This window comes from Schistocerca serialis, chromosome 9 (genome assembly GCF_023864345.2).
Source record: "Schistocerca serialis cubense isolate TAMUIC-IGC-003099 chromosome 9, iqSchSeri2.2, whole genome shotgun sequence".
In the NCBI taxonomy this organism is placed as follows: Eukaryota; Metazoa; Arthropoda; class Insecta; order Orthoptera; family Acrididae; genus Schistocerca; species Schistocerca serialis.
This window is the reverse complement of record NC_064646.1, coordinates 39,614,360-39,638,276: the sequence shown is the minus strand read 5'-3', so window position 1 is coordinate 39,638,276 and position 23,917 is coordinate 39,614,360. Positions and strand designations below refer to the sequence as shown.

General features: G+C 42.3%; 1 protein-coding gene and 1 non-coding gene across 13 annotated transcripts in view; one reads left to right on the top strand and one right to left on the bottom strand.

The window, feature by feature from the left end:
* Positions 1–23,917, bottom strand: part of LOC126419835 (UDP-glycosyltransferase UGT5-like) — a 640,482-nt gene that overhangs the window by 572,727 nt on the left and 43,838 nt on the right. For 2 of the 12 annotated variants that reach the window (XM_050087076.1, XM_050087071.1), the window contains exon 1: positions 323–425. The exons of 2 other annotated variants lie outside the window; for them this stretch is intronic. The gene's annotated coding sequence lies outside the window, so the exon portion shown is untranslated. Of the gene's footprint in view, positions 1–322; positions 427–23,917 lie in introns of those variants that run through there. 8 more of the 12 variants (XM_050087072.1, XM_050087070.1, XM_050087078.1 and 5 more) reach the window with 7 other exon arrangements.
* On the top strand, positions 843–1,005 carry LOC126420148 (U1 spliceosomal RNA). The gene has a single exon (XR_007576024.1). It is a non-coding gene; the product is annotated as a U1 spliceosomal RNA (small nuclear RNA).

The window sequence follows — 23,917 nt, the reverse complement described above, 5'->3', positions numbered from 1 at the left end:
AAACAGCCTACTTACACATTATCTCGAAAAATCTTTGGAAATAAATGTCCTTTTGTCCTTTTGAGTCCACAAATACGCTGCAACAGCAACTGACCACCTCGGCGTGGGCAGAGCATCTGACAGTGTACACAAACATATAAAAAAATAATCAGTACCAAAACTGTTCAAGAAATAGATATGCGCGTGGTTGTTCACTGCACAAAGTTTGCATCACACACACATATATATCAATCGAGTACATGCAAAATATATCATTTAGCAACTGACACAATTACACCAAACTGGAAAATCGTAGGCATACTTTTTAGGACAATCAACCCACCTCCGTAGCGTCTGTGTGTGTGTGCCTACAGCAAGTGACTCTGCTCGCGTATTTTTAGCGCGCCGGTTCACGGGGCCACTGATACACGGCTAGAGGCGCATAACTTTTATACGGTGTCCACACTGCGATAAGGGCGCGTTAACACAGCCGGAGGACGCCTTATCACACACTCGCGAGCACTGCGACTCGTGAGTTCGGAGACTCAAAACAGACGTCACCGCCTGTCATTACGTAAGAGGCCGCTAGGAGAAGTGGCGCTGAGGTTCCTCGTGTCCATTTCACACGCACTTGGGCCTATCTCTTTTGAACGAGTCTAAAGAACGAGGCAGGTGTTATTCGCGCACGGGCTGTAATTTGTGTTATGCGAGGTGTGCTTGCAATGACAACAGTGCCTTTAACTGGTTTGATTTCAAAGAGAAAAAAGTTTGTATTGACCTTGGGTACCACACTGTGGACGTATGGCGAGTGCTGGGAACGTTAAGTTGCGGCGTGTGCGTACTTCGGCCAGCGTCTGCCCCGATAGCTTACCTGGCGTAGACGATACCATGATCATGAAAGCGGTTCTTCCGGGGTGAGGCTTGTCCATTGCACTTCGGTCGAGCTGATCCCCGCGATTACTCCAAATGCGAGTAACTCGGGCGCATAATTTTTGGTAGTCGGGACTGTGTTCGCACTGTCCCGGTGTTTAATGACAAAGGCGGTCCGTTGACATTCTCCAACGCATACGACTCCCCAGCAGTTATATATTCAGTAAAGTGTACTATATGGCCCAACTATTTCCAGTCCCCAAGATGCAGGCCAAACACGTGATGAAACTCTCTAATAGATTTATCTAGCAAGGGCATCTGTTCAAAGTGAAATACACCACGCTGACGTCTTCCAGACAGGCCGGCCGACTCAACATGCCTGACATTAACCGAAAGTGTACTGCGTTGTATATTAAACGAATCACCCATTTGTTGGACAAGGAACCTCTCAGCGTAACCAGTTGGCTCTTCCGAACCTTACAACCCACCGATATGCACCCACCTATTGATGTAGGTAAAATACATTACAAACTACGACATGTCAAGCAGTTTTTCCTTGAAGTAAGCTATACTGATGGACATTATTTCACACAGGATTTACCGACGACGCACCTGTTATTAAAAAGATGGACATCTCCAATAGTCCGGAATCCCATTGAACTTAAATACTCGAGTGTCCATTGGAAGGCAGTTTGGGACAACATAAGTTTAACCGTCCACACTGCTGAAGTGGCGTCCACATGGTATAAAGTGGTAAACGATGTTATACCCACTAATGAAAGGTTGCATAGAATCGGTTTAAGTGACAGTGATTAACGCGTCCGCTGTGGCCTGGTCGACACATTACGCCATCGCTTCACTTGTGGCGGTCATCTCAGTAACTGGTGATGGGTGCAGCAGAGGCTGGGCCTGATTACCCGCAGCAGCCCAGCCAGCCACTGCACCGACATCCTGCTCTGGCCGGACGCGAAACATTTTCCAGCTACCAAGAACAACACCGTGATGTGGCTGTTAGGACAGTTTGTGACGTATATCATCTTCCACAATAGTGAAGATAATCTCATTAGTTTCGAGGCTTACATGAGAACGGCACGTTGGAAGATGAAACGTTACCGAAATTACAGGAAGATATTCGCTAACATGTTAGACATAATTCTTGAAAAACAAGGCGTAGGGTAATTCTCGATGCCGGTAAGGACACAAATCACATGCAAGACTATGTAGCGAACAAAATACACAACGAATAAGGGGTTACACCTGTTCCTAGGACTGCTCCCGACTTCTCAATGGTGTCATTAACTTCATTATGACGTTTTCATTAATTTATGTTTCCTGTGCATGTCTTGTTATCCGTTTTAATGCTCCAAATGAGTTTGAGTTTGGACGGTTATGAATAAAATGACAGAACCGTCATTCTAGTTAAGACAGTCAGTTATATATACACTCCTGGAAATGGAAAAAAGAACACATTGACACCGGTGTGTCAGACCCACCATACTTGCTCCGGACACTGCGAGAGGGCTGTACAAGCAATGATCACACGCACGGCACAGCGGACACACCAGGAACCGCGGTGTTGGCCGTCGAATGGCGCTAGCTGCGCAGCATTTGTGCACCGCCGCCGTCAGTGTCAGCCAGTTTGCCGTGGAATACGGAGCTCCATCGCAGTCTTTAACACTGGTAGCATGCCGCGACAGCGTGGACGTGAACCGTATGTGCAGTTGACGGACTTTGAGCGAGGGCGTATAGTGGGCATGCGGGAGGCCGGGTGGACGTACCGCCGAATTGCTCAACACGTGGGGCGTGAGGTCTCCACAGTACATCGATGTTGTCGCCAGTGGTCGGCGGAAGGTGCACGTGCCCGTCGACCTGGGACCGGACCGCAGCGACGCACGGATGCACGCCAAGACCGTAGAATCCTACGCAGTGCCGTAGGGGACCGCACCGCCACTTCCCAGCAAATTAGGGAAACTGTTGCTCCTGGGGTATCGGCGAGGACCATTCGCAACCGTCTCCATGAAGCTGGGCTACGACCCCGCACACCGTTAGGCCGTCTTCCGCTCACGCCCCAACATCGTGCAGCCCGCCTCCAGTGGTGTCGCGACAGGCGTGAATGGAGGGACGAATGGAGACGTGTCGTCTTCAGCGATGAGAGTCGCTTCTGCCTTGGTGCCAATGACGGTCGTATGCGTGTTTGGCGCCGTGCAGGTGAGCGCCACAATCAGGACTGCATACGACCGAGGCACACAGGGCCAACACCCGGCATCATGGTGTGGGGAGCGATCTCCTACACTGGCCGTACACCACTGGTGATCTTCGAGGGGACACTGAATAGTGCACGGTACATCCAAACCGTCATCGAACCCATCGTTCTACCATTCCTAGACCGGCAAGGGTACTTGCTGTTCCAACAGGACAATGCACGTCCGCATGTATCCCGTGCCACCCAACGTGCTCTAGAAGGTGTAAGTCAACTACCCTGGCCAGCAAGATCTCCGGATCTGTCCCCCATTGAGCATGTTTGGGACTGGATGAAGCGTCGTCTCACGCGGTCTGCACGTCCAGCACGAACGCTGGTCCAACTGAGGCGCCAGGTGGAAATGGCATGGCAAGCCGTTCCACAGGACTACATCCAGCATCTCTACGATCGTCTCCATGGGAGAATAGCAGCCTGCATTGCTGCGAAAGGTGGATATACACTGTACTAGTGCCGACATTGTGCATGCTCTGTTGCCTGTGTCTATGTGCCTGTGGTTCTGTCAGTGTGATCATGTGATGTATCTGACCCCAGGAATGTGTCAATAAAGTTTCCCCTTCCTGGGACAATGAATTCACGGTGTTCTTATTTCAATTTCCAGGAGTGTATGTTTGCGCTTTGGTTCTATGTCTCTGTCTGGACTGAAGAGGCTATTGTCAGTTTACTACTTTTATTCTATTTTGTAAGCTTACAAATGGTTGGCTCTGAGCACTATGGGACTTAACATCTACGGTCATCAGTCTCCTAGAACTTAGAACTACTTAAACCTAACTAACCTAACGACATCACACAACACCCAGTCATCACGAGGCAGAGAAAATCCCTGACCCCGCCGGGAATCGAACCCGGGAACCCGGGCGCGGGAAGCGAGAACGCTACCGCACGACCACGAACTGCGGACTAAGCTTACAAATGGCACTATATTGAAATGTGTTCTTCAGTCTATTGTAGGATACAATTCGTGTTGAAACAGATCCAGCACTTCATTATTTTGTTTTTGTGGTTATGTACATATATGGTTGTTTTAATAAAGGGAAAAAAAGTGGTCAGCGTGACAGATTGCCGCCCTGCGGGCCCAGGTTCGCTTCCCAGGTGGGTCGGAGATTTTCTCCGCTTAGGGACTGGGTGTTGTGTTCTCTTTATCATCATTTCATCCCCAGCCGGCGCGCATTTCGCCAAATGTGGCATCGAATAATACAGACCTGCACCAAAGCGGCCGGACCTGCCCCGAAAGGGTCCACCTGGCCTATGACGCCAAACGCTCATTTCGATTTCCACTTCAGCCAATGCTTTTCCGCTTCGCGCCCAACTAGCGACTCCCTCGCAGTCAGATCCGTTGCAACTAGTTTTTTATTTTCTGATGAATAAACTGGACAGCACCTTGTTCCAAAATTCCCTCATACTGCAATCAAAGCCTTACAGAATCGAATTTGCTCCTTTTGTTTCCGTTTATACACTTGCTTTCGTTTACCGTTTATCCACTCGCCATCACATAGTTTCTTTCACCGACTGGAAACGAACACGTTATGCAACACCTCAGCTGCATATTTTTATTACTCTCGTGGTGTGTACACATCGTATACAGACAAGGACCAAAAGTATACAAACATACGTGTATGTAGGCTACCAAAACTATTGCTTAAACCAGTATAAATCCAATTAGTGAACTGTGTTTTTCCACATAGATGGTAAGAATTCTCCGTTCAAATATATAACAATATTTTCTAAGGCAGCAACAGAGTAATCGTGTAGCGCTGTGTTGTTTAAACATCTGTTAATTTTTACGGTAATGGTATGTAGGAGGTTACCTAGAGATGACTCGAAATGCAATGTGATCAAATAATTATGCCGAAAAACTCCTTTTCTAGCTGGGAACTAGAAAGTACCTAAAAACAAATTTGCAGACTGGCACACGTTACAAGAGCACGTGGAAGTTCACGTTGACCTTTGGCCACCTCACTGAGACTGCAGCAGACACATGCTCAAAATCTGCAGCGACTGCAAGTTCTCTCTAAGTGGGATAGAACATCACACATCTCTTCCCTGCAGTAAGTACAGTTCTTCGTACTTACTGATAAACAGTTTAACTTACATATTTCCAACTACGTTACATATTTTAGTTTCACAAGTCCGTCTTGATAACACAGATTTCTTACGCTTCGTTACCGGTTTTGGGACACTGCCATCTTGAGATCTGTTACGAAGATAAATATTGTGCAAGCGACTTGTTCAATAAGTTAAAGCTAAATCTAACAAGTCTTAGTGATACATAAAATATAAAACTGTAAAATGTTTATAGCCACGTATAGGAGCCATACATACGATTAAAATATTCCGATGTAAATTATCGTCAAGTTAAACATGTGAGCACATGGTACGTGCTGGTAATACTCAGATTGCGTATGGTATTTCTACAAGAGACTAATGCCAGCAGGGGGCACTTTAGCTAGAGCGCATATTAAACCAGTGTCGCCAATGTGACGATTAAATTGCGGCAAGCACAGTCATTAGTTTAAATTTTTTTAATTACTTTCCATAGCAAAACGAGCGTCTGACAATAAAACGTAACTGATGTGACATTAAATTCATACTTAAAATACCACAAAAAGTACAAATACTAATATAATACAGCCACTAGCCTGACTAGGTAAAACATATAACCTGTATAAGCTAGTATAAAAAGTGTAACAATAAAATAGAATATCTAAAAAATCTTCCAGCCTGACAGATCAGCTACCATAAACGTAATTGTAGTACAATGAATAAAATAGTAACTATACGTTAGAAGCCAAAATATCGATCGTCGATATTATATCCAGCGTGTGGTCTCAATGGCGACATGTCGTAGTATCCTTTATTTCCTGGAAGCGTGGAAGAATTAAGCGTGATTAGACAAGTATGGCCGCTATACGTGACTATAAACATTTTATAATTTTATATTTTATGTATGACTAAGACTTGTTAGATTTAGCGTTAACTTATTGAACTTGTCGCTTACACAATATTTATCTTTGTAACAGATCTCTGGATGGCAGTGTGCTGAAATTGGTAGTAAAGTATAAGAAACCTGTGTGATCGCGACGGACTTGTGAAAATAAAGTGCCAAAAATGATTGCGAACTCATTTACGGACTTCATGTCTTCAGTTAATACGTTATGTATTTTACTCATTGTCTTCATCACCTTCTGTATACAGTAACTTTCCAAGCTATTATCCAGTAGTCAGATTGCTGCACCATAGGAAAACAAGTATACTACAACATGTCGCCATCGAGACCACACGCTGGAGTTAATATCGACTATTGTCACTTCAATTTAAATTGTTAAATTGTTGTATCACACTCTCATCTTCTCTTCTGTTGAGTGTAATTGTTTCACGTTGTCGATCTCCTATTACGCAACATTCACGTACACAGACACACACAGTTTTTCGATGTTTAGTCTCACTGCTTGCTGGTGTGTTCCTTTCACATTTATGTCAAATGTTCAAATGTGTGTGAAATCTTATGGGACTTAACTGCTATGGTCGTCAGTCCCTAAGCTTACACACTACTTCACCTAAATCATCCTAAGGACAAACACACACACCCATGCTCGAGGGAGGACTCGAACCTCCGCCGGGACTAGCCGCACAGTCCATGATTGCAGGCGCCTTGACCGCTCGGCTAATCCCGCGCGGAACGTTTATTTAGTGTTTAACATTTTGTATTGTCTTTCTATTGCACTGTCAAATGTCTTTTAATCTGTCTTTGCATCACACTCTCCATGTTTGATATATTTTTCAATGCTATTTAGCATTTAGCATTTAGATGACAATAGTTAATAATAGTCTTATAATGGACTTGTAAGGAAAAATTCGGTTAACTAGATAAATTAATGTAGTGCACACACAATTTTGGGCTTCTCATTTATATAATGAAAGAATTAATATGTTGTGTTACAAAAGGAGACTGAAAATTTAAATTTGGCTGATGATGTTGGGAGAGTCACAGAGGGCGTAAGAAATCCGTAACAGCAGCGGGGAGCAGTTAACGGACAGCGGATTAAAAACGAAGTCGTAGTGTGTTGGCGGTGGGTGGAGCAGACAAACGGAAGGCAAATATGCGAACTGTTGTAAACTTTGACTCTACCAGGAAAAGTTTCCAGCACAGAAATGTTTTGGACAGGAAGAAATAGATAACTGTATTACAACACGAGAAGGGAATTACTAAACTTTTACAAAATGGAACAATGGAAAATCCACGATGGAATGTAACAATGTCTGGCTCCAGCTGTCAGATCTGTGGTCATGTGTGTGTGAGTTGCGTTTGCGTGAGTATGTGCCTGTGTGTATGTTGTCCAATTCTGACAAAGGCCTTGTTGGCCGAAGGCTAATTGTGTGACAGTCTTTTTGTTTTGCCTTTCTGCGACTAAGCATCTCCGCTATATTACAAAAGTAAGAAAGATAACAAAGGATTAACGGAAGGAAGGAAGGGAGGAAAAAAAAGTTGCTGGCATATCCATAAGCAACTTGCAGTTCTCCGGCATCACGTGTTATCGGTTGTTGTGTTTTCATTGGGCCTTCATGATGTGTTCCTGCATGTAGTCGTTGCTGTGGACGTTCTTCAGCCTGCAACAAGTCTCTGCTCTCGTATCGACTCTCACAGTAGCGTCACAGTGCAACTCTTGTTGCTTGATATTTCGCCTGCGTAAGTAACTTTTATCCTTTTAGTCGCGAGCACCTGACCGGCCTTGCAGCGAGTTTGCAACCGTCATTGTCTGTACGTGCCTGTTGACCCGGTCAGGTGCTATAGTAGCAGATAAAACTAGGCGGTGGCCGGAAGCCGGTTCTTACGGTGACTTATTTTAGAGTCTCGCTCGTGCGAGCGGCAGGCAGAAGATAAGGCTGATCCCTCTGCAAGAGCCACGTGACCTGCAAGGCATTTTACAACAGGAGGCGATTAAACTAGGCGAAGCACAAGCTTGGACTTCGAAGGGTTCGTCAGGGTACCAGTCCAACTGCGCTCGTGTCGGCTTCTCCAACTTGTGCCGAAATCACGTTAGGCGAATGCCGTAGTGTTTCCTACATCGGGTCTCGGATAAATTAGTTTCCCATTCAGCTGATACTTCGCGCCTTATCTACTGTCCCGTAATTCGGCGGTACGTTAGGTCTAGCCTCCTTTCCGTTATTATCATGTGTCGCGTAGGAATTCGAATCGACGATTGGGGTCACTAACTCCATTGTTGCTCATTTTTTCTTCAGTGAAGTAGTCCGTATGTAGTACGCAGGACATAGCGCAAGTGCAGGCTGCACTCTGCTTGTAGCCCAGCGTGGCAAGTTAAATGAACACACGACGCGTGCGCGTTCGGTGTGTACTGGCGTAGCTGCTATAGAAGGTGGACAGACATCCTGTAACAAGCCGACAACATTGTGCGAGGCCGAAGATTGAAACCGAGAAAGTCGGTGCTGTGTGCACTGCCAAAATGTCACAAAGTTAAATATTTTACTGCCGCTTAATGTGTCAGGGTGGAATTCGAATGCGGTTGCAGTGTTAGTTTCACTTGCCTTACATGGTAACAAGTGCTGTGTGCCCACTTCTAGACCGCGTTTCCGTCGCGATGGGGCGTGAACGCTGGTCGAGAATGGAAGACAGGATAAAATTATGCGAATTACCGGTCACAACGGGTTGGTCGATTATGTCATGTCGAAACCGGCCCTTAAAAAAAAAAAAATCCTTGTGCCATTAGGTGACTGGAAGTGTACACACCTACATAGTGCAATGTAGGGCTGGTGCGAAGGCTTGAACGGCTCCTCCCGCACAAACATTCACTGACGTGACCAAAGTCATGGGATACCGATAAGTAAATACCAGGTGTACTGGTATGAAATGAGCGTTAAGATACAAATGTGTCGATAGGGAACATCTGTTGTGAACGAGCCTTAATTTTTTTTTATTTGGTTGGTATGACATCTGTCAAAAATATTTAGTATACATCAAGTCATGGAACAAACAACATCATGTGTTTTCATCGTGTTAATAATGTCGAATTTTGTTCCAGAAAGTAATGATTTGCGGAAAGCATTAATTTTTGGTTTTCATTTGAAAAAAGTGCTGCAGAGTCACATCGAATGCTTGTCGAGGCATATGGTGATCACGCTCTATCAGAAGCAACATGCAAAAGATGGTTTCAACGGTACAGAAATAATGATTTTGATGTAAGAAATGAAGAACGTGCAAGACCACCAAAAAAAGTTCGAAGACGCCGAATTGCAAGCAATATTAGATGAAGATGATACTTTGTGTTAGAAGCAAATGGCAGCAATGCTAAATGTTGCACAACAAACAATTTCTGACCGTTTGAAAGCTATGGGAACGATCCAAAAGTGTGGAAAATGGGTGCCACATAAATTGAGTGAAAGAAGATGGAAAACCGAAAAACCATTTGTCAAATTTTGCTTCAAAGACATGAAAAAGAATCAGTTTTGCATCGAATTGTTACTGGCGATGAAAAATGGATTTATTTTAAGAATCCTAAACGGGAAAAATCATGGGTTAATCCGGGACAACCATCAACATCGACTGCAAAATCAGATCGATTCGGCAAGAAGACAACGCTTTGTGTTTGGTGGGATCAGAAAGGTGTGGTGTTTCATGAGCTTCTAAAACCCGGTGAAACTGTGCATACTAATCGCTGCAGACAACAAATGATCAATTTGAACTACGCATTGATCGAAAAACGACCACAATGGGCCAGAAGACATGGGAAAGTAATTTTTTTACACGACAATGCACCTGCACACAAAGCAAAACTGGTTCAGGATGCAATCAAAACAGTTGGCTGGGAGCTGCTACCCCACCCGCCGTATTCACCAGACTTGGCCCCTTCCGACTACCATTTGTTTTCATCAATGAGACACGCATTGGCTGAGGAACACTTTGATTCCTAAGAAGAAATCGAAAATTGGGTGTCTGATTGGTGCTTCAAAAGACGAACATTTCTATTGGCGTGGTGGTCAGAATGTACAGAAAGCAATGGTCAGTACTTTGAATAAAATGTTTTTACTTTTCAATTCAAAATTAGTGTTTCATTTTCACAAAAAAACGCTCATTTCATACCGGTACACCTGGTATACAGATGGCTGTACTATCGCGTACACGAGGTATAAAAGTATAGTACATTGGTGTATGTATTATTTGTACTCAGGTGATTCAAGTGAGAAGGCTCCGACGTGATTATGGCCCCACGACGGGAGTTAAGACTTTGAACGCGGAACGGCAGTCGGAGATGGACGCATGGGACATTCCATTTCGGAAATCGTTAGGTAATTCAATATTCCGGCATCCACAGTGCCAATAGCGTTCCGAGAACACCGCATTTCGAGCATCACCTCTCAAAACGGACAGTGCAGTGGCCGACGGCCTTCACTTTATGACCGAGAGCAGTGGCGTTTGCGTAGGGTTGTCAGTGCCAACAGACAAGCAACACAGCGTGAAAGAACAGCAGAAATCAACTTGAAACTTCCTGGCAGATTAAAACTGTGTGCCAGACCGAGGCTCGAACTAGGGACCTTTGTCTTTCGCGTGCAAGTGCTCTACCAACTGAGCTACCCAAGCACGACTTACGCCAGTACCTCGTCTCCTACCTTCCAAACTTTACAGAAGCTCTCCTGCATGGTTCGCAGTGTCAAATGTCGACTTATGTGAAATTTGTGTACATACCTACTTTTACCCTTTTCATCTCATGCATTTGTGTAAACTTTTGTAATTACGAAATATAATAACAACTACTTAATTTCGCGACCGATGGCCCTAGCAGCCTGGTCCCTTCAATCCCACAAACCAACCAACCAACTACTTAATTTCAAGGAGTGTCTCACTCTTCCTGCCTCCTTCATATCAGTTGAATGGGTATCACTATATTATATCGAGGGTTAAGAATGGAGACCACGTATCTGACAAAAGTCAAATTTTACAGGGGGACTAAAAAACATAACTTCTTAATAAAAATTTTGATTGCTTTGATTGTTTTATTTAGAGCATAATCATTTATTATTCTCGGGTTGTGCGTTGTCTTTTTTGCATGATTTTGTTATAACATATTTTTTTTTCACTTACAAGTTTTTTTAAGCCAGGACTTTTTCTGACATCTGTCAGATACGAGCTCTCAGTTCTTAACCCTCGACATAAGAAAAACTTTTTTAACTTTATTTTTGAAATTTTTCAAAATTTTAACATTTTATACTATTACTATATTAAATAAGTACAAAACAATGGGTTGCTATAGTTCTGTATTTAAAAGAGCATACATAAGAATTACTGAAGAACTGCATTTGAAATTGTCTTCATTGATGATGAGAAATGGTCCAACTATAATAAAGAGCTGTACACAAATGGGCGGTCCAGTAAATTCACTTTTGGTTTCATCGAATGCAGAATTTCTTTCTCCAATCTTTTTTATGAACATTATTGATAATTGGGTTAGTTTCAACGATATTGCCAAACAAACAGAGATCAAAATGAAAATTTTTCATGAACATGTAAAATTAGTCCAATTTTGAAGAGCACTAGTATGGAAATGGGTTGTCCAAAAAATATGCGGATGGTCTCATTCAATGCAGAATTCCATGCCCTACAATTTTTAATCCTACTCGGTTTTCGATATTGTGAGTCATTTACGAGATATAATCCCCCCACTACTTTTCCACAACAACTCCGCCGAGGGGGAAAACCTAGGATAGTCATACTGGAGCACAAACGAAGCCATTAAAACAATAAAACCTTTTGTAGCAATTTTTTCAGATCTGAATGCTATTTCTACTAGACTATAGAGCCTAGACGACTGGAAAACCTTGGCTTGGTCAGATGAGTCCAGATATCAGTTGGCAAGAGTTGACGGTGGGGCTCGAGTGTCGCGCAAACCCCGCGAAGCCACGGTCCCAAGTTGTCAACAAAGAAAGCACTTTGCAAGCTGTGGTGTTCCATAATGGTGTGAGCTGTGTTTACTCGTAATGGACTGAATCCTCTGACCCAACTGCACCGATCATTGACTGGCAATGGTTACGTTCGCCTACTTGGAGACCACATGAAGGCATTCGTGGACTTTATGTCCCCAAACAGAGATGCAATTTGTATGGGTGACAACGCGCCATGTCACCAGGCTACAATTCTCAGCGACTGGTTTGAAGAACATTCTGGACAATTCGAGCGAATGATCACCCAACATAATCGAGAGGTCAGATAGTGCGCAAAATCCTGCACCAGCAACACTTTCTGAATTATGGACGCCTATAGAGGTAACCTGACTCAGTATTTCTGCAGGGGCATCCAGCGACTTGTTGAATCCATGCCACGCATAGTTGCAGCACTACTCCGGGCAAAAGGAGGTCCGACAGGATATTAGGAGAGGTCCCGTGAGTTTTGTCACCTCAGTGCGTAACGCGCCACAATCCGACCGCAATTTCTCGACTTGGTAATTTCTCGGACACATTTGTTCACAAGACCGATTCCCTTGGATTTGCTCATTTAATATCCAGACACAACAAGAAAGAAGAAAGGAAGTTTGTTTTTTACGCCCCATCTACAGCTAAGAATATTAGAGACGGAGCTTTGCCGAGATTTCTTACTACTGGAGGGGAAGGTATGAACGTTTTAAGGGACCATGCCGCCATTTGCATGGAGTGATTTAGATAACTGCATGAAACGGATATCTAGATTGCCGGCCCGAGATTTGAAACTAGGTCTCTCTAACGCTCCGTCCTCGTGGAGAGTCTACTGAATTAGTTTTGATCATATTTTGCCGCTAATTGAAATTGTATTTCTCCAGGTACGTAGAACGGATTTTGAGATTATTGGCATTTCGGCATGTACAATAGTTTTTACAGGTAAATCGCTGGAAAATAAAGACGTAGAGAGAGAAAAGAGAAAACTGTTACTGAATATAGCCTGTAATATTCACAGGTAAAACTTCTGAATACATCAACCTGTTTATTACTTATGCACTGTTGCAGTCGAAATGTGACACATTACGACTGTACCTGTTATCTCCCGAGTAGCTGCTATCTAACCAGCAGTCGATACGAGTAAACTGACTGAGACTTTACCTGATGTTGCTAGTGCCTTAGATAACTGGGGTATACTCGACTCTGTTTGAAAGGATATCTCGATAAAGTCGTAGGGTCTAACCGCACACGTATTGTTTCATGCCCAGCAGATAACTCGCTGCAAATAATAACGTGAAGCTGTGATCCTGCAGTTAAACAGTCTGTGCATTGGCTAGAATTGTGAATTAATGAAATAAACAGACATACGAAATAAAAGGTAAATGAATAATTAATAAAAAGTGTTCTATTCTAACATGTGTAACTGACGCGCACCACAGCAGAGCATTATGTTGAGTTATGTTTATTCATGAAAGTATATCAAGTACTCGGGAAGTGGTCCTATGATAATTAAGTAAAATACAGAAAGAAAAAATGTTATCAAACGCAGGAGAGTAGCATTGAGATTTTTATGAGACTGGTAGCAGAATCCCCAAGCTAACTAGTCATCCAAGATGCGCCAAAACTAAGTCCACATTGCGATCACAGTACACGAAATATTCGCCAGCTCAAAGTAGTTCAGAGTTCAGCCTGACGATTTCCAAATTAACACACGGGAGATAACTAGTAGAAACTAAGTCTGTCTGTCCTCAATTTCGTTTTGAAGTCGGAAAAGCTTAGAGTGCTGTAGCGGCCGTTCGGCGCCCACAGTCAGTCACCCAGACGACTAAAATACGATACCACAGGCACGCCTGCCTTCTTCAAGAACTCGTGTAAACGTGTCATCAAAAGTTAAGGTTTCGTGGTGGCCGTTCACCGCTCAGAATCAATTATACCACTCGACTGAAAAATGCGCTATATCACAGGCAGATCTGCCTTCTTCGAGAAGCAACGGATCGAAACAAGAACTGTCCAAAATCAGTCCCTTGAGCACACGACACGAAAAAAAAGTGAAGAAAAGTCTGTCTCCGCTTGACTCCAGTGGTGTTCTGCCACTGCGTGCTTTTCCATTGGTTGGAGGCCAACCGCACCGAAAATATATCGTTCTTAAGTTCTGCAGACATAATTTGACTCATCTTCAAAACTTCCCACACTGAAATAATGTAGTATAACAATATGTAAATAAAGAAATGTAAACGTACAGTGACACTCGGATCATCCAGAATAAATATAAATATTAGTTTGCTGATAAATAAATAAGCCAGCATTCTTGCGCAAATGCGCTCATGTTAGATGACAGCAAATGGCCCTTAAATATTGTTTAAACAATTAATTAGGCCTGCTTTACAGAAGCGTCTTTTGGCACTCTTTACAATAGCAGTTTCAGCTAACATGTGTGATTGACCACTTCTTCAATTACTAAAAAGGCTAATAGTTGCAGTGTGATTTTTTAAACGAAGTTATTGAATTTTTTGAGTAGCCCGTCGTACAACGCTTTCGAATTTTGGCCATTTTTATACCACATCTTCTCAGAGCTGAATATTTCGTACTGAACTGGTTGGTTCAAATGGCTCTAACCATTATGGGACTTAACATCTGAGGTCATCAGTCCCCTAGACTTAGAACTATGTAAACCTAATTAACCCAAGGACATCACACACACCCATGCCCGAGGCAGGATTCGAACTTGCGACCGTAGCAGCCGCGTGGTTCCGGACTGAAGCGCCTAGAACCGCTCGGCCAACGCGGCTGGCCGTACTGAACTGCCCAGGTATTCTGTAGTTAGTTTATTGTCACTTCTGCTCTCTTCCTTCACATTGCTTGTAACACCTGCAGTCACTGATGCTATAGTAGGCTTCAGGTCATTGATGCTCTCCTCTACGTAAGCTGATTTGGAAAGCACGGGACTGTTAGATACTTGGAAATCTAAGCTATTGTGGTGATGAACCGATTAACTGTTCGAAGTAAGTTTCACACAAGACATTCTGAAAATTCTAACTTTGATCCCTGTCTCTGGAAGCAGTTTTGATCGCATGACTCCCCTCTTACAGCTAGTAAATCGACGTATCCTGCCCCGGTTACAATAGCAGTATCAGGAAACCTACTCCCGAGTTTCTCCCAGTTTTCTCTGAACAGTTCTGTTGGTGACGGCTACCTTTTGGTAGAAGACAGCGGCTTCCAGAAACGCTCTGCGTAAATTAATGTGCCATGATAACAGAAATCGCCCATCACCAACAGAAGGAAAAAAATTGCGTTTCAGAGTGTTCCTTTTCTTCTTACCATAATAGAAGATACGACGTCGTAGGGAAGCCGTAATCACTGTCAGTATAGAGCGAGGTGGCGCAGTGGTTAGACACTGTGCTCGCATTCGGGAGGACGACGGTTCAATCCCGCGTCCGGCCATCCTGATTTAGGTTTTCCGTGATTTCCCTAAATCGCTCCAGGCAAATGCCGGGATGGTTCCTTTCAAAGGGCACGGCCGACTTCCTTCCCCGTCCTTCCCTAATCCGATGAGACCGATGACCTCGCTGTCTGGTCTCTTTCCCCGAAACAACCAACCAACCAACTTTCAGTATAATGAAAATAACACCGCCTACGTTACATTTTTATTCAGATAACAGGATGTAACCTCATGCGCATGCCATCTTTATACACAGAATCATTCAACATCTCCAGTACTTTACTGTCTCAAACTCGTCTTGTTGACGAAAGCCCTGGTTTCGGACCTGCAGGCTAACTGTGCACTACGTCGAAACTGTTTACCTAAACAAAAACTAGTGATATATCCAGTCAATCTTATTTCGATTTTCAACTTGGGCGCGCCATCTCCGAAAGTCTGCGAATAAGTCAGCCGATTCATCCGTACGTATTTGTAACAGCTAACGCTCTGGTTAATGTTCATTATAGCGAGTGATGTGAACAGCGTACAACATCAGCGAGGTTCACAGAATAACTGTTACGCAATGTAATTTGCGTCATTTTGATAGTCGCCAGACAAAATTCACGTTTCATATGAACAGATGCCATTCTGTCACCTACAGCAGACATCAGATAGAGCGGCATCAAAGATTAAGTGCCTGTAACGGAACGTGCGCCGATTAATGCGGGCGACTAAATGACGGATTAATACTGTGCAGTGGAAGAGCGTGACGTCCAGAAGGGCCTAACCCACTCAAGCTGAGGTGCCATAATGTTAAGACGGCGCCTGGTGTCGAAGCCACCGTCTCATCAGCCGGCTGCAACAGAAGTCGTGTAACGTTCCAGGCGTGAAGGAGTGGGATTCCAAACTTCCTTCGTTAAGTTCACACTCTCTGCCATCCCTCTCAACCGATTGCTTCTGTTGTATCGTAGCCGATACTAAACGGAAACATTGTCGCACAAATCTGATGCGATATGGGCAATACAAGAGCAGTTTTGTGAAAAAAGTTATTAAGGATTTCTTAAGCTCACCCATAAAAGGACAAATCGGTAACTGCATTCTATCTCTATAGGGTAGCACGGAATGTCATTATGTTTAATGAGTGCTGTTAATTGCATCTTTAGGTTTAAAAGAACATTTATAAGAATGGTTCTTTTGACATTCCTGCTACTCTTGTATTATATATTTTCTTGCACAGAAAACCTAAGCTGGATGTCGTGCGTTCGTGTTCCCGTTGTTGTTTTGCGGGACAACGATATTATTTATCATATTTTTAAGTAATATGTGTCTGACAATTTGTTGCACGCACATCCTGACGTACTTCACCATGACGCTGGTTCTTGGGTGATTTCCCGATGATACCTGCGCGATTTCCAGGGCGAAGCAGAAGTTTCCATCCATAACCATAATAAAATGATAAACAGACCATAGAATTTATTCCTGGCATCCTTGTAATCACTGCCCTCACAAGAAACTGAACGATGTATAATATTATGTGCAATATTACCAAAAGTACAAAGAAATTTTTTATTGCCACTGTAAGCGAACATTATGTCAAAGTTGAGTACAAATAAAACTGTAAGAATTACGTGCCCTCGAATGTTAACAGTATGTACTTCTATGTAGTCCTATTTTATGATAGTGGGATCTTATTAATAACATGTTTTGCTTCCATAAAGAGACAAACTGTAGAGTGATGTCATTAAAGTACACTTTTTTTTTGCAAGCTCAATTTTACTGCCCAAGCAATGAACGAAAGATTAATCGTGGAACAGGTGTCAGAACCTAGGCAGGAATGATTTTTAATTGCATAATTCCTACCTACATTGCAGGGAGATGTAATAAATCTCTTCACTTCCCCCTCCATCGCTGAATCTGATTGAGTAATATCTAACAATTCTTTTCCAATGACCATTTTTGAGTAAAGACATGAAGAACCATACATTATATGAGAGCAATTAGCTGTGACCGTATTCTCAGTTCAGTCGTCTTCTTCTTTACGGCGAAGGAGACAAAGAAGGAGACAACGAACATGAAGTTCAGTTTCTGACTGCCAAAAAATCAAATCACAGGCACTATTGCAGTACTGAGAAAAAGGATTCATGAAAATTTATCTAATACAAAGATGATCAAATAATAAAAGTCATCCAGATAAACATTGCATTTGGTATAGCGTAAAATTATTTAAATCAGATTTCCAAGTTTGTGCTCACAGGTAACATTATAAGCCTCTAACTTGATATCGAAATTTCGTAATGCTGTGTGTCACTAAGCATATAAAGAGACATAGCATATAAAAATCAGACATTATGCCATAATAACAACAGAAAGGGAGTGCCAACTCTGTAAGTAAAACATTTCATACTGAGCACCCTAGATAAAAACGTATAGTCAATGACAAGGAAACGATTAACACCAGACCAATATCCTCACTATTTCACAGCTTGCCACAAAAAAAATTAAAAACTTATAAAAATTATTAAAAAGTAAATAAACAATTTGAAAAATTTAAAAAAATACACGCACAATAACTCTCTATGATCCCATCACTTTCTGTTCCACCATTACCAACCCAGCACCCCCTGTAGCTCCCATAATCCCTCAGCCAGCCTTACAGTGAGTGAGGTAGGCCATGTGCAGTTTGCAACACGTTTGTGTAGCGAAGTTAGTGATATGTAGACAAGGACATATGACGGTTTATCAACTGGAAACATGTATTGTGTGCGTCTAATGCCTACACAAGAACCAATGGAGACGGGAAACGAACAGAAAAATGAAAACCATAAACCACAAACATACATTTCTAAACAGTCCGTTAATTGAAATGTGTCGCCAGGAAGCACTGTACATCTCCTAACAAAATATGTATAACTGAATATTTTTATATTATAGTCCAAAGATGATGTGTCATATGTACAGGGTGATTCAAAAAGAATACCACAACTTTAGGAATTTAAAACTCTGCAACGACAAAAGGCAGAGCTAAGCACTATCTGTCGGCGAATTAAGGGAGCTATAAAGTTTCATTTAGTTGTACATTTGTTCGTTTGAGGCGCTGTTGACTAGGCGTCAGCGTCAGTTGATGCTAAGATGGCGATCGCTCAACAGAAAGCTTTTTGTGTTATTGAGTACGGCAGAAGTGAATCGACGACAGTTGTTCAGCGTGCATTTCGAACGAATCCGCGGGAAACAACTCAGTATGAACGTGACTCGCCTAAGGTGAACGTTTTCTGTGCCATTTCAGCCAATAAAGTTTTTGGTCCCTTTTTCTTCGAAGGTGCTACTGTAACTGGACTACAGTATCTGGAGATGTTAGAGAATTGGCTGTTCCCTCAGCTCGAACAAGAAGCACAACAATTCATATTTCAGCAGGATGGAGCGCCACCGCATTGGCACTTATCTGTCCGTAACTACCTGAACGTCAACTACCCGAGGCGATGGATCGGCCGCCAGGCAGCCCGTGACAGAGCACTTCATCACTGGCCTCCAAGAAGCCCTGATCATACCCCCTGCGATTTTTTCTTATGGGGGTATGTTAAGGATATGGTGTTTCGGCCACTTCTCCCAGCCACCATTGATGATTTGAAACGAGAAATAACAGCAGCTATCCAAACTGTTACGCCTGATATGCTACAGAGAGTGTGGAACGAGTTGGAGTATCGGGTTGATATTGCTCGAGTGTCTGGAGGGGGCCATATTGAACATCTCTGAACTTGTTTTTGAGTGAAAAAAAAAACCTTTTTAAATACTCTTTGTAATGATGTACAACAGAAGGTTATATTATGTTTCTTTCATTAAATACACATTTTTAAAGTTGTGGTATTCTTTTTGAATCACCCTGTATAATTCAAACACGTTTTGTTAAAACATAAACATTCAGTTGCAAAAGACGTTACTGTTGACATTTACATGATAAACATACTCGTAATTGAAGTAGTAACTGCAGAGTAAAGGACGTAAGTATTTACAAAAGAGAAAATAAGTAGAGGAAGATAAGACACGAAAAAATGAAGTAAGAAAACGAAATGTGGAACATTATAAGCTACAGTAACACAATGGGCAGTTGGTCGCTGAAATACAAAAAAATTGTTGCTAACTCAAGGGTGGAGCTCTGCCTATTACAAATGGTATTGACGACGCAGAAAGTAGAAAGATTCACATAATGTCGTGAGCGATGTAGCATGTAACAACAACAACAACAAAATAACATGTGTATTATTATGTAATATATGCTCATAAGACAACCTTCGAAGAAATTCCTCTTAATGAGAAACACGGGAAAGTCATGTTTTCGAAAGTAACACTAAGCGATTCGTTGCGTGCATTCTTTCAGTATTGTGTAGTACTCTATGCACCCAATTCGTATTTCAGAATGAAATACCAATCGCGACACATAAAATGAGGTAACATTATTACAACAGTTTATACTCCTTTTTTCATCCTGTTACCGAAAGACACTACAGCCGACAGTTTCTTTTCCTGATAAATGCTGCTATCTCTCTCTGACCTAAGTATTTCTTGGTAACCACACCTCTACTACTGATGCCTTCAGCAAACAGCGGTACCAGAACCTCTCGTCTGTCTATTAGACTTATAGTCTAATCAAGAGAATCCGACGCCGTGCAGTGCTGCTCCTATCGTACACAAAGTGTTTTTAATGTAATAGCGGTACCGATGATTTACTACATGGGAGCACGCCAAGACTTGTTTAGCAAGAATTCAAAGTCTCACACACATTGCGGACATCTTCAGATAAGGTACTCACACGTGCTGTCATCAGATAAGAACACGATGTATCAACGTCCACTTATCTAAACAAGGTTCGTCTCATCATACTCGATACTCACACTCTTGAAAATAGTAATACCGACTGTGCAATAGCGAAATAGACAACTTACTACTGATCGACGAGTTAAAGTTAAAGCTTTTGCTTACAAGATTCTTCTACTGTGTATCCTAGTTACAGAAATAATTTGTTCTGCCTCTTGTTCTTCTCCTTTCTTTCTTTATGTGTTGCTTATTTGCCTGTTATATCCCCTTGTTCACTGCCTCTGTTTACTGTGGTTATTTACTATGTGATCTTTCCACCTCTTGTTTAGGCTACCGTTGATCTTTTCCCTATTTGTCTATATTTCTTTGCTATTTTAAACATTTTATTTTCGTTCATTTTTGTGACATGATCTATGCATCTATTTCTATAGTCTTTGACCTGTTAATTTCTGCTTCTAAGTCCACGTTCTTGTCTCACTGTTGTGCTTCTTATCACATCATATGATCTACAGTCAGTTGCCCTTCTTAACAAACGCATTTCCGCATATTGTATTCGTTCTCTTTTTCCAATTTTTATTTTCCTGGTTTCACTGTAGTGCACTATAGGTGGTGCAGACATTATTTTTAGAACTGTTTGAAAGCGGGTCGATCACTGCTAACATGTTTGAATTGTTGTGGTAGCTTATTGAACGTGGTTGCAGTAGAATACTGCACACCTTTCTGCACGAGAGTTACGGAAGTGCGACTTAGTGAAAGCTGTCAATTCTTGGGGATAAGCTGATGTTCTTAATAAGAAACGATGGTGAAGAATATATGTATTGAGAGGGCAATGCCAAAATACCCAGATTAGTGAACAGGGGTCGACAAGAGAGTTGTGAACTCACACCACGTATTGCCCAAACAGCCAGTCTCTGAGCCAAAAATATCCATTTAGAATTTAGAATGGAAAGAGTTGCCGCAAAATATAATATCAGACAACATAAGCGAATGAATGCTAGAGGGCATACCATTTACATAAATAAGGAACAGGAATGGCCCCAACACTGATCCCTGAGGCACCCACCATTTGACCATACCTCACTCAGACCTCATATCACAGCCATTCTCAACACGGAGAAAAATGATCTTTTGCCATCTGTCATTAAAGTAAGAAGTGAACAATTATGAGCTACTCCCTGTATTCTGTAATGGTCCAACTTCTGGAGCAATATTTTGTGATCAACACAATCAAATGCCTTAGTTAAATCAAAAAATATGCCTAGCGTTCGAAACCTTTTGATTAATCCATCCAGTGCCTCACAGAGAAAAGTGAATATAGCATTTTCAGTTGTTAAAAGACTTCTAAAGCTGAACTGTACATTTGGTTGCAAATTATGTGATATAAAATGATCAGTTATCCTTACATACACAGCCTTTTCAATAACTTTAGCAAACACTGATGGCATAGAAATAGGTCTATAATTATCTACATTATTCCTTTCTTCCTTTCTATAAAGTGGCTTTACTACTGAGTAATCGTTCAGTAAATTGACCATTCTTAAAGGAAAAATTACAAATATGGCTAAGTAAAGGGCTAACACGTGCAGCACAGAACTATAATGTTCTACTGGGCACTCCATGATATGCATGAGAGCCCTTAGTCTCCAGTGATTTTAATTATTAACTCAATCTCCCCCTTGTCAGTATCACAGGGGAGCATTTCAGACATCAGTCTCGGAAAGGCATTTTCCAAGAGACTTATATGATTCCCTGTAGAAACTAAGTTTTTATTTAACTCACCAGAAATGCATAGAAAATGGTTGTTAAATCCTGTACATATATGTGAGTTATCAGCAACAGAAATTGTTTTCCTACGAATTGACTTTATATCGCCGACTTTGTGCTGCTGACCAGACACTTCCTTCACAACTGACGATATGGTTTTAATTTTATCCTGTGAATTAGCTATTGTATTTGCATACCACATACTGTTTGCCTTCCTAATAACAATACTGTTTATAACGGGCTACTGCAGCTTGGTTGTGACTACCTCTAACATTTTGATATAATTCTCGCTGTGTTCTACATGATATCCTTACCACTCTAGTCAGCCACCCAGACTGCCTTTTACTGCTAGTACCCCGTTTAGAACGTTCTAATGGAAATCAACTCTCAAAGAGCATGGGAAATGTGTTAAGGAAAGCATTGTATTTGTCATCTGTGTTATAGGCACTATAAACATCCTGCCACTCTTGCTCCTTGACGAGGTTTCAAATACTCTCTATTGCCGTTGGATTAGCTTTCCTACATGGTTTGTAATTATATGTGGCATTTGTTTGAGTACAAAAGCCTTTTAGTGTTAAAATTTGTGCATCATGCTCCGAAAGGCCATCCACGCTTTTACTAACAGAATGCGCATCTAGTAATGAAGAATGAAAGAAATATTGCCTATGGCTGTGCTACTGTTCCCCTGCACCCTAGTAGGAAAAAACACAGTCTGCATCAGATCGTATGAATTTAGGAGATCTACCAACATCCTTTTTCTTCCACAATCATATAAAAAATAAGTAGTGAAGTCATTACATATAACTAACTTGTGGTACTTCCTATCAAGTGAACCAAGAACCCTCTCTAGCTTGAGCAGAGAGACTAAGCTAGGATACCTATAAACAACAACAATTACAAGTTTAGTTTCACTAAATTCAACTGCCCCTGAACAACATTCAGATATCTGTTCAGTGCAGTGCCGTGATACGTCTATTGACTCAAACGGAATACTGTTTTTCTTACATACATAGCCACTCCCCCACTCCACAAGGAACTCCTTGAAAAACAGACAGGTAATCTTTACCCTGGTAAAGGAAGCCTCTGAATTGGCAAATTATTTAAGTGGTGCTCCATTATACCAATAACAGAGTCAACATCTATAAGCAGTTCACTAACTTTAACACCTCTTATATTTTGATGAAACACACTAGGTCCTTCTCTACTTGGAAACATGACCTCCTCTGAAGGTGAGCCTTTAGTTAGAGGGATTTCCTGTAAGCAGGTGTACCAGTCAGCTGACTTCAATCTCAAAAAGGCGCAGCTCCAACACCAACTACTACAGGAATTTTTCCATGAGTGATGCCCCCACCACCCATTACATTGTCACCTATAAGCTTTGCCAGCCTCCCCTTCCCATACCTATTGAGGTGCAGGCCATACCTGGTGAAACCCAATCTACTGATAGACCCAACTGCCGCCACTACAATGTGAGCCATGCCCTCTGCCATCGGTGTCTTCTAAAGGGCGATGTTAACACACCTAATGGCTGCATTAAGATGAGGCTGATCAAGACGCTGAAACAGTTGCACGAAGTGCACATTATTGCCACCACTTTGAGTAGCTATCTATACCAGGTCAGCACCTACATCTTATTCCCCGTCCCTGTCAAGTCTATTCCCTGCTCCACCCACAATCAGTGCCTGATCCTCTTTTGTGAAATTCCTACGTAACTCCCCTATGCTGTCATTCACCTGAGCCAATCCTGCACTAGGCTTCACAGTGCTGGTGACCTGATACTCACTCCGCAACGCTTCCTGCAGTTGCTGGCCTGCACCTCTACTGTGCGAACTACCTAGCAGCACAACCTTCTTCTTTCTGTTACACTTTGCAACTGACCTAGGCCTCCTTACTGCTGAGGA